At 46.3% G+C, this 19,191-nt stretch overlaps 1 protein-coding gene across 10 annotated transcripts in view; it reads right to left on the minus strand.

Moving 5' to 3' along the window:
• Positions 1-19,191, minus strand: part of msi2b (musashi RNA-binding protein 2b) — a 220,634-nt gene that overhangs the window by 106,725 nt on the left and 94,718 nt on the right. The gene's annotated exons all lie outside the window — the stretch shown is intronic.

The following is a 19,191-nucleotide window of genomic DNA, read 5'->3' on the forward strand; positions in this document are numbered from 1 at the left end:
GTTACAAAGAAATGTAATGAAAGGATGATGGACCGGTGCCTTGGGGAGGCTGCTATGTTGTTAGGGCAGACTGTAACGCTGTTGTGGCAGAGCGACATTTTATTAGCACATCTCTCGCACTGCCCGAGCCAGCCTTAATCATACTTACATATCCTTTTTATTGTGAACAATAGGCAAATGCTATTTCACGTCTGCCAAATGTGCATTTTCCCAACGTGATACCATCATCCAGGGAGTGTTGTCTACCTTACTGTTTAGATTATAATTAAGGTAAGCTCTATCTGCTGCCATCCTCCAAATCAGCCATCTGTGTCGCAGAACATATTGCGTAATTTGAAATTAAAAACAAAACAAAAAGCGGAAGCTTGCATACGGCTTAACCGCCATCTCAGGACGGCTTTGCAACCGGGCTTATCCGTGATGTACGGCTATCTTAAAACGGACCCCCTTTTACACAACACAGGAAACCCATTTATACGGTTCTTCCTTCCTATATGAATGGGACTTCAGTATGGCCTTTTGCGTTTGGCCAGACCCCACAGAGGCATGTGCACACAGTCGCGCTCAGTATGCTCGAGGAAGTAGGCCTCGGCCTCGTCCATCAATCCGCCCGTCTTCCTGTGCCAAGCTACAGGGAACTACCCATTATGGAGTCATTTTATTAATAGGGCCCCTTTCCTCTCCGCCACACTCTTGCAGAGTGCCTCCTCATTCTGTCAGAATGGAGTATGCCTGCGAGCCACCTCCATGAAGCTGCAGCACCAGGGCCCTCCCTCTTTCTCCCCTGTGAAAGCTCCGGCTGGGAAATATTGTGCTTTCAAGCTAAAATAGTATTTGGAGAGGTGAGCAATCCCTAAGCCCTAGAGCAAACAGTTTAACATTGAGGACTTATTTAAAATGATGTCTTTCCTCTTGGTGAGCCAATCAGATTTCTCTTTTAGCACACACACACACACACACACACACACATCTTACATCATCCTCCCCTTCTTCCCTCCTCCTCCTCATTGCTAATGTAAATATAGCTGCAAGCAGCATTGACTGGAGGACAGAAAAGGGTCAGAGGATACTGTGAGTGTTTGGGGAGACTGTGTGAAAACATGATGCAGAGGGGGAAGAGGGAAGTCTGGGAAGAGGTTTGCTTAAAAGGGCGCATGAGTTGAACGCGTGAGGAAGTTGTACAGGACGAAAAAGGGATTACACGGGAAATTGTTATATATTATTTTATATTAAGGTAATTCATAAAGATGCACCGATTTCCAGCTGATCGGCCAGCGTCAGGCTCATCGGTTTCATATTTCATGTCGTGTTTTTTGCCGATAACACACGTGTGCCGCATGAAAGCTTTAAAGCTTGCAATTTGTCATAACTGCAAGCCCAAAATAAACCCTAAAAACGGTTTGGAACGAATAACTCAATCAGACACTTATTGTATTGAAATGCAACATCTCCCCGTAGCACAGTCCTGCTTATAACGGAGCTAACAGCTAACGGATGTTGTCCGTCTTCTCGTCTTTGGTGAGGCTTCCTTGGTTTCCATTGCTCAAGCAGTAGAAGCATGAGGTCATAACCATGAAAGTGGTTTCAAACCTTAGATATACAGACCAATCATTGTGAGGCATAAAGCAGCAGACCTATTAGAATGGTTCTATATTGTTCAATTGTTACCAGCTTGCTCAGCGTATGGCTAACTAGCATTTAGAAGCTTACTAACAGCGATTAACTACAGTAAATGTACTACAAATCATCAATACTCATGTTATTACCAGTCTTATTATTGATTACTAGTACGAGTAATACTGCTTATAATAATCAGGGCTTTGTTTCTCAAGACTTATTTAGTATTTAAGATAGGGTCATAAAACACACACTGTTATTCAGCTTTATTAGACAATGAAAAAAATAAAAATTGGCGATATGCTTTTGACGGTTCTGCTAATAATGCTGCATTTACCAAGGCGGAGGGGAAAGCCGTGCAGCCTCAGCAAAACGTGGAACATTTCAGTCACACGACAGCAGGAAAAACACGTGTTCGGATTCAATCAGCTTGTTCATGAAACGGGGAAAAACACACAGACGTGCGGTGGCGAAATACTGGTTTAACTCGGATTATTTTTCTTCAGAGTCGAGGAACGACTCTCTGGAAATGAACCCAGTTTGAGAGAGAGTCCTTCCCTGTGATAGCTGAAGTGTCTTTGCCCCCCCCCCCCCCCCACACACACACGTGAATCGAAAAGATGGCCTTGAATTTGAGAGGCCGATTTTAAGCTCTCCTTGTTGGTGGTGAGGGTATCCACTGCTGCACCTTTGCGACCGCCTGAGCTTTAACTAAACGCCACAGCTGGTAATGCCTCTGAATAACCATCGAGAAAGTAAAATTGAATAACCACCGACTTTCTGTATTCATGAATCAGCGGAGGTGCCCAATGACAGCGTGCTCTCATGTTCACGGGTCCGATGAACATAAATCTCTCCCCGGAGACAAGCTGTGTATTATGTACTTTGATATCAATAGGTGAACAAGGGGGATGAAATGAGCTGCTAGCTTGAGCTGAATAGCATTCATTCCACTCACAATGCCCACTGTCCCTAATACCTGCAGTGTTTTACTTAGATTAGGTTTAAGCTGTTTTTTAAAAAAGGCCATTTCAATAATTTGACATTTCTCCCCCAGAATGGGAGTGAGCGAGCGCCGATAAAAACTTTTTTTTGTTCTTTTCCCCCCTCCTCCTTTTCATGCAAAACACTTTCATCTGTCATGTGGTGATAGCCCGTCTCTCTTTGTCAGCATAAATACGGGAGCCCCTATTTGAATATGGTTACACATCCCTCTATTTATTAAAGCTTGGATTAACATGACAGGAAGTTTTGTCTGGGGGCTCTTTAAGATGGCTCAGAGAGGCAATCTGGTGACAGTAATAGGATCCAGCTAATATACTTGACTGATGCTCCTTTCCCAGTGTTATAAAGCAGAACAATGGGAGTGGGGTTCCGGGGAGTGAATACATTGTGTTTTGTAATAGTGTGCGTGCGTGTGTGTGTGTGTGTGTGTGTGTGTGTGTGTGTGTGTGTCTGGGCGGACTGGGGGGAGGGGGGGGGGGGGGGTGCGCTAATCAGCCAGAATACCATCACTTAGCAAATATAAGGGCTGAAGGAATAAAAATAGTAAAGGTCACAGAGCAATTCCATCAGGACGACTGTGCTACAATTAAGTGAATAGACAAAGGCTCTGACATTAGTGAGAGCTATAATAATGTTTTACTCCAGTGTCTGTGACTTTGTAGAGGTTCGTTAAAGGTTGGCTTTAAAAAATAAACACTAATTATTTTTATTACTTCTCTTCTTGCGCCAGTGAAGTCCATTTACTATTCCTTTGCTCTGATGTGAAGGTGTTCAGAGACTACCGGTCCCATCAAGTCCGGGCATTTGACATTTTAGTGTAGATGTTTTTGACCGTTTTTTGTTTTTGTGAATAAGGACCTGATTGTGAAATTAGGGATGCACTGATTGCAATCTTCCTGTCCGATTCAGAAGTCTGACCTCTTTCTCAGATCTATAAATGACAGCACGGCTCCAGACTAACACTTTTCAACACCGTCCCGAAAAGTAATCTCAACTGTCCTGAAGTCAGTGTAAACCGTCACAAATCCAAAATGTTATCCTTTCACTTTGTTAATGTCATCTATAGTTGTTATTTGCCCCCAAAAAACAACAACACAATAAATCATTGTAATTTGATCTAAAAAGCTGTTTGTAGTTTTAATCATATGTTATCATAACGCCATAATTCCCTCTCTAATATCGATTTTATGTTGCTGTGAAAACATCTCCTTCAAACTACTGGATTTAAGTTTTATCGCCAAAGACTACATTGTACAAGATTACATTTGAACACGTCTGGACGGCATTATAATCCACCTTCGCTCAATACCCGTTTTTACTGAATAGAGCCAGAATGCACCATAATGCCAATCAATGCAACCGTCGTTAGCTGTCGGCTCCGACAGCCGATCAATCAGTGCATCTCTATGTAAAAACCTACAACAAATCAATACCAAAAAAAAACGTATTATTACATTATGAAAAACTAATACTGAACCGTGAGGTGAGTGCATCTCCTATGCTGCTAATAGTGCATGTTGATGTGGATTGGTTATTGTCATTTATGTCTTTATGGTTTTTCTTTGGCAGACTCACAACAGACCTCACTGTGATCCCTGTTGGTGCTTTTTCTTGGGGCTGATGTTTTTCCTGTGCTTGGATCTATCGCTGTCAATATCAGTATGCTGGGAGGGACTTGCTTATAGACATTTCCATATGTCAGAGAGTTGCTATGGATGGACTGTGTGTGTACTCAAGTGTGTGTGCCTGTGTGTGTGTGTGTGTGTAAGCCGGGGTTAGCAGATCAAACACACATCTGTTTGTGAGATGGTGGGGAATCTGTGCTTCTCCCCCAAACCTCTCAATACTAATTAACGATCCACTGATAGTGGCCAAATGCCAACTGTCATTAGCACCCAGCGCCAGACGAGCGCGCGGATGTTGATGCGCGCGCTCGCTCTCAAACACAGATGCGGTCGCTCACCACCACACCACCGCAAGCCATCAGACACACATGAACAGCACAATGCTCTCTGTTTCCACTCACTCAGCGAGCTAAAAATCCTCCTGTGCGAAGCAAGAGGAAAATAATTAAGATTAATACAATTAATCAAATCATATGTAATAGCTAATCAGACCTCAACTGCTTCACAGTTTATCGTATATCTGTTAAAACAGGCCGCTGGCACTTAATACTATGCTGAGAGACACGAATGACGAGCTCAATTCTCGGAGTAGATGGGGACCTTCGACTTGTTCACTGATAGTGCCACAGTGCCAGTGCTCGGTAAAAGCAGCCGACAGCTATCGCTGATTTTATTTAGGGAGGATTCCATCTATGCCCGAATAAAAAAAAATAAAAATAAAGGACACGCCACCCACTCTGGTGTCGCGTTTTTCTCTCCGCCTGCATCTGTCACTCACTGCCTCGGTGACGGGGTGAGATAGAGAGAGCAGAGAGGTGAGAGGTACGACACTGTGAGCAGATGAGGGTCTCCCCGTATGGAGCCCCCCCCCCCCCCCCCCCAACCCCCACCCAGCATGACACCCATCACGGCCTCACAGACAGACGCCGGTTGGTCTGGATAATGCCACCCACACGGTGGCCTCAGCTGGGAGGCCAGAAGCCACGGGACCACCGGGAGGAGATTGACGTTTCAATCCGGCTATCGCCAATCAAACTTGAGCCGTCATTAAAGTCCATTTAAACGTAAAAAAACGGGACATTCAAGGGTTTTATCGAGCACGTGGCACACCGAAAATAGCATTTGCTTTGCACCTTTCAATGGAGTGATATTTTTCTGCCGCGTTTACAGTAGCTGTCTTTGCCCACCGACGACGACGACGACGGCGGCGGCTTAAGGGAAATGCATCGACATGAAATTGTTCCTTGAAAACCAGAGCGGAGCCTCGTCTCCTCTCTCCCTCTGCCTGCCGCCATCTCACGACAGCATCTCTCCATCTCTCACAGCCCTCTTGATCTCTGTGTCAACAGGCGACACCGGCAGCTCACACTAACTCAGGCGCGCATCAGCCCATCTGCAAGGCAAACCCTAACCCTCCCCCCGTCTGCAAGCGCATTTAGCACAGACTTTGGGCACGATTAATGGCACGGCAGGCGAATACTGTAAGTGCTGATGTCTTTATACCTGACAAGGTACCACTTTAGCGGGTGCCATCCCTCGCAGTAAAAGGCAGCCAGCGAGCCCTTCGGCAGACATTCTCGGCGAGGCTGGGAATACACGAGCAGCAGGTAGGGGATCAAAGCCGCTGTTGACAGACTCCGCGAACGCAAAGATTTATTCAACTCGTCGAGAATTGTCGCAATGTTTTCTCAGTGGCCTCCTATCTCCGTGTGTGTGTGTGTGTGTGTGTGTGTGTGCCTATACTGATGGGGGTTTATTAGTTGTCAGTGTGCCAGGTGGGCGGCTGCGCGGTCGTCCAGCTCAAGTCCAAACCCATACAGAGGTTGTGATGACAGGATCCGAAGCGCTCTGTGGTTACACAGTGGAATTCAAATGCCAATCCCCCTGCCCAGCGCCATCTCTCCCCTCTCTCTCTCTCTCGTTTGTCATCCCCCCCTCCCTCTTCCCTCCCCCCTCCCCCCTCTCCCTCAGTGTTTGTCAGGGTTGGTGATTAGCTGTCACCCTCTGCAGAAGCAGATAACACCCCATATAGCCTGTTTCCCCTCTGGGAGCGCGCACACACACGTAAAACAGGAAAAGCACACAAACAAATACACACAAGAGCGTGCACGTGTATGCAAACGAAAAGGCACGTAAAAAAATAAATAAATAGGCAACCGTTAAATGCAAAATGGTAGAATTGGTCACATTTTGTTTGGCATGCGTTCACCAGGACTTTGGTTATCAGCTAGATTTTTATCAGTTCTGGTTTTGATGAATATCACATTCATCAATTACAACTCTGGTTCCACTGCCTTTATTTGACAGATAGGCTGCCAGTAATTCGTCGCAACTTGCGACGAATTACTTGCGTACACACACACATACCATTTTGGACTATATTCTCCCCTTTAGCCACTCTATTGACGACTCGCTCAAGTCCACCTTGCTGTAACCTCTGTGTACTTGTATTGACAGATGCAGGAGGAGTGACAGGTCCAAACTTTGCCTTTAGGAGTCGATAACTAGAGTCCTGTTTTCCAACAACACCTTGAGTTCCCATGAATGTAGAACCCGGTTCCAATGGAGAAACGGTTCTCGATACCACAACCCTAGTGGTTAACCAGTTTAGAGTTTTGCATAAGTGAGTAATTATGTGTGCAAAATTTCAAAAGTGCCACGGTGTCAGGCAGCAACGCCTCAAAGATAAAATGCCCCTCAGCCTATACCCACTTCATTACTGCCTGCTCTTTTCAGTGCACTCTGATCTACTTGTGTCAGAGTGTACTTTGACTAAAAGCTAAAAGCCAAGTGGCTGATTAGCAGCTCTCATGAATCCTTCCAATTCCAGCTATAGCTGCGCCACGACGTTCACAACTCCCATCCTGGAGACACAAACAAACCACGGGGCTGTTCGAAAAGTTGCGTGTCGGCCATGCGTAGGTGAATCGGGATGTTCGTCATCTTCATGTTTTAACACACAGATCCACTAGCACTTAAACCCCCCCCCCCCCTCTCTCACACACACACACACACACACACACACACACACACACACACAATGCTTCCATCTAATGCAAATGCAACTTAAACCATCAAACGTGAAGCAAAGACCTGCACGTTTGAAATAGACTTAACACAGAGAGAAAAAAAAGAAGAAAGAAAAATAAAGTCCTTCCTTGACTGCTTGGAGTGCACTTTCATGAACACAGCACAAGCTGCCTGCTCATTCATCTCGTTCCCACACTTAAACACAACTTCGTCTCACACTTAAGTCACTGGAATTTTTGAGGAATCATCAAAAGAGGCGGCGTAACCAGGACACACGAGAAGTGCCAACTTTTTTTTTTTTTTTTTATATGCTGAGTCTGACAGACCTTCATACATCCAGTATGTACAAATGGATAGAGCTTGGATGACTAAGGGTTGCTATTTTTGAAGCAAATGTGCCGAGCCAGACAGTATTCCTCCCGTGTTACTCCAGGTTATTTGTGCCCTTTGCATCTCACCGACAGGTGCTGCATTGGTTGGACAGGGTGTGCAGGGCTACAATGAGGAGGACTTTTGTTTTTTGTCTTGTTGTGTCGTCCTTAATGTAAGTGCGTGCTTGCATCAAAGTATATTATAGTCTGTTTCCCATGGCGTAGTTATTGTTACACATGAACAAAGAGTACATTTATAACATTCACCAATTAGTTTGTGTGTCATCCAATCTCAATCCATCTCTTCTGAAAAAGGTCAAAGTTCCAAATGGCCACACTCCAATGAGGAACACCGCCATGGCCTCCTGCGTCAACCTGTCGACATGACTTCAAGAAGCTATGAGGGATGAGGATGCACACTTTTGGACAGTTATCATCCTAGCATTCACTGCAGCGATCGATAGACCGGTGACCAACCGATCAGCGTAGAATATTTCCGTTTCTTAGCCGGTATCATTTGCATATCAGACAGCAACCATTGACTGTATACGAAGAGTCTACGCCACAAAATATGAAAAAAAAGGTATTTAAAGGAAATTCAGAGTAAGAAAGATCAGAAAAAAGAAACCAATTTTCCAATTTCCCACGGTGCCGCTGGGAAGGACAAAGAGGACACGGGGTTTTCCAATAAAACTGTAAGCAAGCGAACACTCGGTGGGTACAAAGAGCAGCCAATGTCTAGGAGGAACCTGCTCAGATCTGCAGTGACTTTCTAAAGGACCGAAGCGGGCCCGAGGTGTCCCGAGAGTTTGATACCGTTTCAAACGAGCCACGGAGCTTCAAGCGGATGCATGCTCAACTTGCAGCCAGCTCCATTGAAGACCCTCCCTATGACACCTCTGCTGAACCCCGCAGTATGCTTTCATGATTTCACAGGAAACACACTATAATAGTATGTAGTAGTATAATTTAACACGAGGCATTTAACACGTTGTTTGATCGGTGCCGTTGTCCAGTTCACAGTACAGCTTTCAATTCCCATCCGACGAGCAACACCCCGGGTTTAACTTCAAATGAACACAGCATCTTCTGCTGGTATCGTCTCTTGCTGTCAACGGTACAAAGACGGATTGAAATGTAGCAGATAAACATGCGCCGTGGCTTTATCTGCTGCCCCTAAGCAGCTTTACTCAAAGGGAAGCTCAAACAATGTTGGCTAATCATAACATTTCAAGAGTCAACGTGTCATCTTGGAATTGCCAAGAACAAGAGGTGATTTCTTAGGAGGCGACAGAGCCCCCTCACCCCCCTCCCCACCCCAGCACACCGTTATGGGAGCCCAATAGAAATGGAAGGTAACAGAGAGAGAGAGAGAGAAAGAGACAGACAGACAGACAGAGAGCGAGCACACAGAGTGCAATAAAGACAGCAAGACAAACACAGACAAAGAAAGACGTATGAGATCGTGCCCCTGCCTCTGTGTACATATGGCGGAACGTGCTGGAGCGGAGAAAGGCCAACACATTGAGATAAGTCCCTGTGCTCCGGCGTCCTCTTAAGGGTGATTTGGCAGCTCGGGCCTCGTGTCTTGTTGGCAGCCGGTAATGTATGCCCCCAATCATCTGCCCATTGCTGAATTACGCCATGGCCCTTTCTTCTCTTTATTTCCTTTAAACACTATTGGGTGATTCGCTGAGGTGCTTGGAACACGTTCGACAGGAACGAACCGCTTTACAATTACGACTGACACATAGCCGGCTGCTTTCACAGGCAGGTATTCAGCTCTATTGGCACAGTTAATCAAACTCAACTCAAAACACATTGAACAATCCGCCTATTTTCTCATTAAGGCCTTATTATGTATTTTATAGGTGTGGTCAAAACATCAAATCTGCCCAGAAGAGACTCCTTTGTTTGTTTGTGGTCGGGCACTGCTGCTTCTCAGCGCAGACGGGAAGTGATGCGTTCACTGTCACCATATTAGGTAACTACGTCAATGAAATGACTTTACAGTCAGCAGGCTGTATTTATAGGAGATGCACTGTATGGCAGAAGCAGCTCCGCGGGAGTGTCTCCACCAGTCTGCCAGAAGAAATGTATTTTCAGTGCCAGTTCTTTTCTTTTTTTTTTTTCTTCTGGTGAGATAATCATTTCATGTTTTTCTAAACTTTCGGTGGCCCCCTAACTGCTCGGTACTATTTTTTTTTGCCTCATGATAAAACCAGCAGCTTTTTTTATTTTTATTTGATGACTATGCAAATCCGTCGCACAAACATGAACAAAAATGGACGTAAAAATGAGGTGACGCTTTGTGTCCGATCGACGCTCCACCTGAACAATATGTCACTAAGGAACACCGACTCCGGGGACAGGAATGAAGTGCGACTGTGGACCAGGCGGCAAAATAATCTACGTAATCCGGATCGAAGCCCTAAAGGCTTTTATAGATCAGCGGCATAGATTTTCTCTCCGTCTCTATTTCTACCTGGCTTAAGTTTAATTCAACTCAATTAAATCAACTCGTGAGTCCTGGAGTTTTGCAGAGAAGGCGATCATTCATCTTTGCAGCGAGCCACTTCATCTGGAAAAAAAACAACAAAAAAAACGTCCCCTACTCTGCTCTTTCTCCATAGACGCCATTAAGGCCACTCGATAATAGTTTCAGCCGTGCCAGCTCTGTTATAATTACAGCAGTTGGCATCTAACAAACAGCTCTTTATGGATGTTCCGGCCTCACTATTACTTTAACAAATCCAGTCATTTTGTCGTAGGTGGGCTGCTGGTGTCTGTTGGGTGTGCAGTAGATATAGTTCCATCTTCCCATCTGTAAATTAGATGGTTCTACATTTAGAAAAAAAAAAAAAAAAAGTTGCTTATCTTTCAACATGCAATGGAAAGGCAGGATAATAAAAAGAAGTTATCCCCGATACAGAAACACACCTTGAGCTATATCTGTTATCTACACTGCACACCACACCACCGCTTTAATGTGAGACAATCAACCCTCCACAATCAACACGACCACAACAGCTATAAGGGATCGTCCTTGAGTGACTGTGGCTGCCACAGAAAGCTCTCCCTCATCATGAGCGCATCAGGCAGCTGCTTACACGGACCCCCGTTCAACAGATCCATATTTCATGAGCTACGGTAAACACGCTGCTCTCACCAACGCCAATCTAAGCATTGAATAATACATTCACAGTGGATCGGCTAATGAATTGAGAGCTCGCCCGAGTGAAAAGAAGAAAGCAAATAACCAATACTCAAAGTAGAAATAGAATTAATGAGCGGTTGTGAATGCTCAAACACTCGCTCGGGAAAAAAAAAAAATAGAAAAAAGCGGGGACCATTTGTGTCCTCCGCCTAACCTTTGTCTCTGGTCTAAAGTTCCACATTAATGAATGCAGGAGAGGTTTCATCGTCTTCTCTGTGATTGTGGGGTTTTTCACAGATGTGTAAATGACGCCGCGTGAGGTGCCGCGAGCGAAGCTTTGATCTGCTATTCCGCAAGCCGGGGTTTGACAACAAACAGGCGAGGAAATCCCGAGCTCAGACAAGCCTTTTGTAATCCAGCAGAACCTCTCTCTCTCTCTCTCTCTCTCTCTCTCCATGTCTGATCCTCCTCCCGTATCGCCGATCAATCCAGCTGCCCACGCAACAGATGTGGCCCATTGGCGAAGGACATAGACCTCCACCTCCCTCCTGAACATACGGCGTAACGCACCACCTGTACATTTCAAAAGCCTATTTCAATGTGAAGGAAGACAACACTCACTCCAGGGAGATACGTTACACCATGGTCACGTTTTGGACTTTTTTTTTTTTTTTTTTCATGTTTTAAAACTTAATTTGCACTCACTGGAAATGTAAAATGTCAAAAACATCAACAATATTGTAAAAAGTCCATTAATTCCTTGAACATTATTAAACAAGTCATTATGCAAATACAGAGTCAGAACAACAGGAAGAAACAATCAAAGGGCAAACTTTGTGTTCGTGGTGTAATTCAATTATCATTCGGACTGAAGCCGATACGTACCTGTAGGCTGTTTAATCTACACATGGATTCAACTGACTGGATCCCAGAGTAGAAGTACTCTTTGCAAGGCACAAAGTCAAAGAAGTACCAAAAAAAATACACAAAGATAACCACCGAGTCAAAACCTCAGATCAATATTTCTTTCCTCAGTTGAGGAATCAGCACCCAGCTGGGATTGCTGGGCACTTGTGCGCAACATGGGGCCCCGTGACGACCTGGGAAGCCGCCTAAAACTTGCGACGTTGACAGAAAAGTGTATTCCAGGAGCAGAGAGAAGTATTTTCGAGTGAACCGTTCCACCGGTCTACGACCACCCTCGGCGAGGCCCCATGGAGAAGGGCCCATACAGCGGAGGTGAGGGGTGGAGGACGCACGTCCATCAGCTGCCCAGACACCTTCATTACGGTGGGAGGAAAATGAAAACCTACATTTAAAAAGGTGTGTGTGTGGGGGGGGGAGCGGGGAGCCAGGGCATTTCAGACAAAAGAACACGATGCTCTGGTCAGCGGGGAGAAATGTGGAAGGAGAAATGTCCGTCAGATCACACGTCACGTTGTGAAATATCGCCTTCCCCTGCTGTGATCTAGTGATTGCCATTGAATGCTCCAGCTGCCGTAGAATATTCAGATTTGAAATTAGGTATATAGTGAATTCACCGTCGTATTACCTAAATAACAGCTGACTGAAAGGACGTCAGTGAAGGGAAGATACGCGCCACGATTCCGGTTGTAGCCGCGCTCTCAACCCTTCCCGTGTCTCTCTCTCTCGCTTCATTTTAGCTTCACATTGCACCACAACCAGCGACGGCTTACTCCATCGATCCAGTTCGAGAGGACAGACCCTCATATCCCAGTGGGCTGGAAGGGAGGGTGGAGGGGGAGGGCCTCAGCAATCATTCACTGGTCACTAAGCATATAGTAGTATTTAGACAGCTTTAGCACAATGCCACAGCTTAATGCGTGTTGGCTAATTTGCCAACAGGCTTGATGTGAACAATCTCTCTGAATGTTCTGGTTGGGCGCATGGCCTGATGGGATGGCACACCATTAGCCCCAGTCAGACTGCAGGGCCCCGCTGTTAACATCACGATGTGTGGCGAAGCGTACCGAGGCGAAGGAGGGCTTCATCTCGCCATATTCGCGTGCTTTCCCCCCCTAGCACGTTGTGGTCAACGCGACGATAACACAGATACAACGCAATGCGTATTGGTGAAAAAAAGATGAAGTAAACACATAAATGCCTCGCAATTAGAGCTATGGGGGTATTAGCATTTTCATAACACCCCTATTATATATTCACATTCTCTATCAGGGTTGGTAATCACTTGTCTCAAACAGTTTAATTACAGCTTGGCAATGACTACTTAACGTGATTAGATGTTATACCTTATTGTTGCGTGTGGCATATTACATCAATTATATTAAGAGTTATTATTTTCAGGAGGGTGCAGTGCTCGCATGTGATACGGGCTGCAGTGAGGGGCTGAGTGACAGGGACTTCTTAAAGACTTAATTTTACAAATAAAGTAATCAATATAAGCTACTGCACATCACATCTCACCACACAGTGAGCTGTAGGGTCTTTTGCATAATTGCAATAAAAAAGTGTATTGGCCTGACTGATTGAATTCAGTCTTGGTAATTGCAGTATAAACAATGTAGTTGACTGTCACAGCTCCTGTGCCACTACGCTGTCAACAATCCAGATATATTTTATTTTTTTTTCTCCCAGTGTCTACTACCATCTCATGCAGATCCACAGCCTGCCGTGTAATGAGTATAATTACATGGTGCGCATGTGTTACCTGTACGCACGCACACACACACACACACACACACACACACACACGTGGAACACAACGTGTATTTTTCCATCCCTATGACCTGTCACTCAAAATCAGCCACGATGGAAAAGACGACAGGCGTCTCCGTGCCTCTCGGCCTCCGCCCGCCACGGACCCCCCCCCCCCCCCTCCCTCTCTTCCTCCTCCAGAATGAAAAAAAGGAGAGAAAAAAAACAGACTCCTAACACTAAACCTGCATCATTTCTAAGAGCCACCTGAATCCCTGTTGATGCTGCTGTCCATCAATAGGACCACCCATACTCTCGGCCCAACCCCCCACCCCCACCCTTCGATCGACATTAACTCCGCGGCTGCCTCCATTCTCAGTCTGTCTCTCTCGCCCCGGTTACTCCTCCTCCTCCTCCTCCTCCCCACCAGGAGAACCTCGGCGCGCTTCCATGCGACGTCGATGTCTATATCGCTCGCCTCCCTCGTGCTACCCATATCCAGTACACTGCTCCCATTCCTCGCTGTTGTGTCTCGCACACATCTAAGGCATATCAGAGTTGTAAATAGAGTGGAGCTTAAATGACAACAGCCTTGCTTTTCTGGGGATTTAGGGAGGAGGGGGGGGGGGGGTAGAAGAAAAAAAAAAAAAAAGGAGCTGATTTGTGCGAAAGACTGCTGGCGAAGATAAAATGTTAGGCTTTGGATCTAAATTCCACATGAATGCCTTTCCCTTTAGTGTGCATTATGACGGCAATGGACCATATCATAGTATTTGTTTTGCTTTAGAGCTGTCCTCTGTGATTTATGTTCCCCGAGTGCAAATTTTTCATGTCACCATACAGGCAATGTTTCTGTCATGGAGAAGGTGGGGGGGGTATTCAGGGGTTGAGTATGAGAGATCTGTGCACACGTCTGCCTGTGTGTGTGTGTGTGTGTGTGTGTCTGTGTGGGTTTGGTGGTGAGGCACTTGTGGCAGTGCCAGTGTGTGACCGCAAGCCCCCTGGCTAGGGAGCAGCGCCTGGAAAGGTTACCCAGCAGAGTGGCTTTTGTATGGTAATGTGACCTCCAGCTCCCTAAGGAGCTCCCAACACCTGTCCAGCCCCCCCACCCCCCCACCCCGCCGTCAAATCCCCGACATGTTAACCGTTTTCCCCCATAGGAACATAACTGCCTGTCGCTCAGTGATGTTGTTATTTATCGGATATTTACACATTACGGCAAACGGTATCTTTTGCTTAATGTCTTACTTCTCGCTTAAGATATGCAACCACCGCTGCAATATAACAAGGGATTATTTGAATACAGTCTATGATCAATGTCCGAGCAGATGCAGGAGGTTTTATCATTAGTGTGATGGATTTATTTACGTACGCGCCAGCTCTACAAACTGCAGCGACGGTATAGTTTGCATGGACTTGATGCTTCAGGTTTGGACACAAAAAAGCTGTTTGGCGATAAGCATGCAGACAGGCCGACACCCCCTCCCCCCTTCCCCACCCTTAACCTACAGACAACTGGCTAAGCATGGAGAGAGGGGGCTCTGAAGCAATTATAGCAAATTAAATGAATGCCCCCGAGTTAAATAGTGTTAATGGCGTTGAGGGAGACAAATTTGAGATGCAACTCACAGTGTGGTGGCGAGATCTACTTGGATTGCTGAGCGGCAAACACTAGCTTTAATTATATTCAAACCCTTTTTAACGGAGAATCAATTCATAGCGTGCTGTGACAGGTTGTTCGCTTTGGAAATGGACTGAAAAGCATCAGACTACTTGTTTGTTGTTTTTTTCGGGGGGGAGACACCGACGTTCGCTCGCCTTGGCGAATAAACCAGGAGATGAATAAGTATGTGAGAATCGTCTCGGGCCCCTTGATGTAACGGAAAACAACGAAACAACGGGCAACCGGTGACACCTCCGGAGCTCTGCTGTGTGATTCGAGGCGACAGTGACGAAAATGAAGAATAACATGCGCTGTCAGGCACGAGATGATGAAAAGATACATCATCGACAAGATGGAACCTTGCGCCGCGTGTCCGAGGCACGTCTGTATTTTTCCGCGATGTGTTCACTGAAAAACGCTGCGCCTCGCGCCGGGGCTCATTGCTGCTCACCGCGCAGCATCTTAACCCTTCAAGATCTGACATCCGTTCAGAAGAATCACTTCATTCTCCACACTCGAGACCCTCGCTGTGGTCCGTGTCCTCACTCAAAGACCAGTAGATCCGAAACAAATGTCCACTCCATCCTTCCATTCAAGGTCTCAGAGCCCCCCCCCCCCCCCCCCCCTCCCCGACCGCTGACCTCTATGCCCGAGGCAGTCCACCCACTGAACTCATCTCTCCATCTTCTCCCTGCTGAGCATCACCCCCGCCCCCCCTCCCCCATACACTCTGATTGCACTCACTCTGAACTTACACCTGCGCCGCCGATGCCCCCCCCCCCCCCCTCATCGCCGTAAATGCACGCTTCGTTATTGTCATGAAATGAGACTTGGAGCCGCATCCACATGTGTCAAGTAAAATTAATTAATTTAAAAAAAAAAAAAAAACATTCCCCAACAACGCGTTTGTGTGTTTATTTATCCATTAAAGAAACTTAATTATGAATGAATGTCACATTGAATAATTCATGTGCACCCCCGATGCCGCGAATAAATAGCTAGCACACCTTTGCTTCCTCCCCTTCAGTCAGTGTTCCTTCAACCCTTTTAGTAGCACCATGCACTACTGTAGGTTATTGGTCTTTCTCCCTCTCCGGAGGGTTCCTGCGCACTTAGTCCTTATTAAAAATCCCCGTGGCATATAAACACACACGCGCACACACACACAGAGAAACACCCGCACAGGCCAAGGACCGTCTGCTGGTACAAACCATTTATTAAAGCTCCTGTGAAGGTCCTGGCAGTCAGCCAGGGGGAGACATGACTTTGGATCCCATTCATGTCCACATCAGCAGAGTAAAATGTTTCTAGGTGTTGATCCATGACAGCCATTATTGCTGCAATCCAGTTTTATCACTGTCAAATTCTACAAAAGGGAAAATAAGCCCCCCTTTTTCACCCCCCGCCCTTTAACAGATTGTCAATACAGTTCAACCAATCCAAACAGCTGCTGAGGCAGTTTATTTGCTTTTAAAGACATGTTTTGAATTGGGGGGGGGGGGGGGCTGAACAGTTGTCGTCTTATCTCTACAGGGCCACCACCTCCCTGAAACTGTGGAATATAATGGAAAAATGTAACCTTCATATAGACCCCATTCTAAAACACATTACATAATTAATTCTGAATCAACAATGTTTGGACAAATCTTTTCCCAAATGGTGCAAAAAAAAACAAAAAACAAGAGTTTGATATTTAACACCGTTTGCCAGGTGGCGCTGAAGAATGCTACAGGAGGATCTGGGCCAATGTTCACACGTTTATAAAAAGGTATCAAAGCTAATTCAAGGCCGGAGCCCTGAAGAACCCGGCGTGTCTAGACGGAGCAAACAGGAAGTGAGACAAATAGATTCTGTAACGCAGCAGATTACTGCTGTAATCTGTATTAATATTACCATTCATTCATTCCAGTGCAATTGTACTATGTTCATACAGTATGATACCGATTCCAATCAGATTGTGTTGCATAACTGAAAAAAAGAATTGTTCTTGAGACAGAATTGTCTGATGCAAAGCACAACAATGGTGACTGCAGCAAACAACATCTGTAATATCTTATTTGAGACTTTGCAATCATTAAATCCATCTATATAGGATAAACACTTAATGCAATATTGAGTTAAACCATATCTTTATATAATTTATACTGAAAATAGAAATCTTCATATCATAAACCACAATTCTTTCAAAATATACACACTAGATCTCTGGTACTCCCCTGAGATCAATGGCCGTCTTTGACATTAATCTGCATAATAAAAAAAAATGAAATAATGCCAACGCAGGTGTTTAAACCAGTATAAAACCTCATCTGGCTTGCCTAATATCTTTTATACACAAAACATCAGACATCATAGTGTTTCAGGAATTACTTGATGCATCTGCCATCAACACACAACAGCAAATCTTCACACCAAAATAACCCCAGTAAGAAAATAATCGGCCCAAATAGCAGCACTTAGAAGCAGTCCCATCAAACTAACCACGTCCAGTTCCTCCAGCTCTCTGCACTCACTGCCCACACGCCATGCAGAGAAATAAGTGCAAAGTGGTCGGAATCACGCTGTGTCATCACCATGCATTATTACCGCGGGTGACATCAGGTAAGACCGTCAATTTATTCTCCTCCGTTCACTGACAGGCATACGTCGTATTTAATTCAAAATTACAGAGAGGGAGTGATTGTGCAGCCCAGGGGTGCCGTAATCATTAAGGGGCATGAAAGTACGCAATCCTAATTTACAACTTCTTCATCGCCTCCATTCTGTGTGGAGGGAACGATCTACAGCCAGGCGGTCCGTTTGCAGCGGTCGGAGGAGGACTAATGCATTTGGTAGCGGCTGATAACAGTGCTTCACTTTCACACCGTGCACTCGGAGGGAATTACAGGGCTGCGGAGAGGAGAATGTCTGAGTGCTTTAGTTAAAACCGGGGGTAAACGCTATCTGGTGCTTACCTGCTCCCTGATCCACGCGCAGCCCAGGCTGCCCCGATCGTTTTCGGGAGCTCGGTCCATTTACATTTCCCCTCGACGCGGCCACGCGCACTGTACATTCTGCCCCCGCAGGAAAAATCGATTGCGCAGCCAAGAGGGCCTCTGTTCTACAGAACACTGGTCTCCAGCCAAGCCTTACCTGGATTGAGAGATATGAGGATGAAAGGATTGGGTGCACCGAGACCGTGAGCCGGGAGGGAGGGGGGGGGGGATTTGAGCGGGCCAGGGGTTGAACATGTTCACGTTCAGCGCCTTTGCAGGGGGATGGCTATGGCACCTCTCCGGGGAGGGAGCATATAACGCACGAGTATCTATTAGCTTTTGGGTAACTGCCGCCCGCCATCCGAGCGGCTGTATGAGCCCTCAATGGCTAATACATCAGTCGAACATAAGGGGCCTGCCACACCGCTCGCTCTCTCCCCATCGCCCCAGCTGAGACATGTCAGATTCCTCCTCATTAGGAGTGCTGTTCTTTTAATATGCCCGCCCGGCGAACGCAACACCAGACCCACAGAGGACACCCCGACCAGTCGCCCTGTCACTTTCTTGCCCCGTTAACCGCTTTTCCGCGCCAGGAGGAGAGAAACCGGGTGCCGCGAGTCGGCGTCGGCGCGGCCTTCGGCAAACCGCTGTTCGTCACCCTCACAGCGAAGGCTAAATATGAACACACATATGAATATATGAATAACTGAAGGAGCGGTTATTGTTATTCACCTGCACGCTCTCTCTCTCCGCCGAGCCTGCAAAAGTCTTTTGTTTTGGGAGCCTGCAGTTCTGCTGAGCACGGGCTTTCTGACAGAGTGTCTGAAGTGGGGCAGAGGGGAGCGGGAGCACAGGTGTTACCGAGCGGCTCTTTTACCGAGGAAGAATGACCCGTGTCTGCAGGTGCCCCCTCTTGTCTGTCTTCGGAGCTTGCCGCTATGCCCCCCCCCGTGCCCTCTTTCTTCAGCGGCTACCATGCTGGCATAAAGACTTGCCATTTGCCCAGATGGTGGACAGCAGGGGCCCCCCACTCCCCCCTCCCTGCTATTCTCCCTCACACTTCCTATGTCAC

Source organism: Anarhichas minor, unplaced genomic scaffold (genome assembly GCF_050575085.1).
Source record: "Anarhichas minor isolate MPS153535 unplaced genomic scaffold, ASM5057508v1 ptg000027l, whole genome shotgun sequence".
In the NCBI taxonomy this organism is placed as follows: Eukaryota; Metazoa; Chordata; class Actinopteri; order Perciformes; family Anarhichadidae; genus Anarhichas; species Anarhichas minor.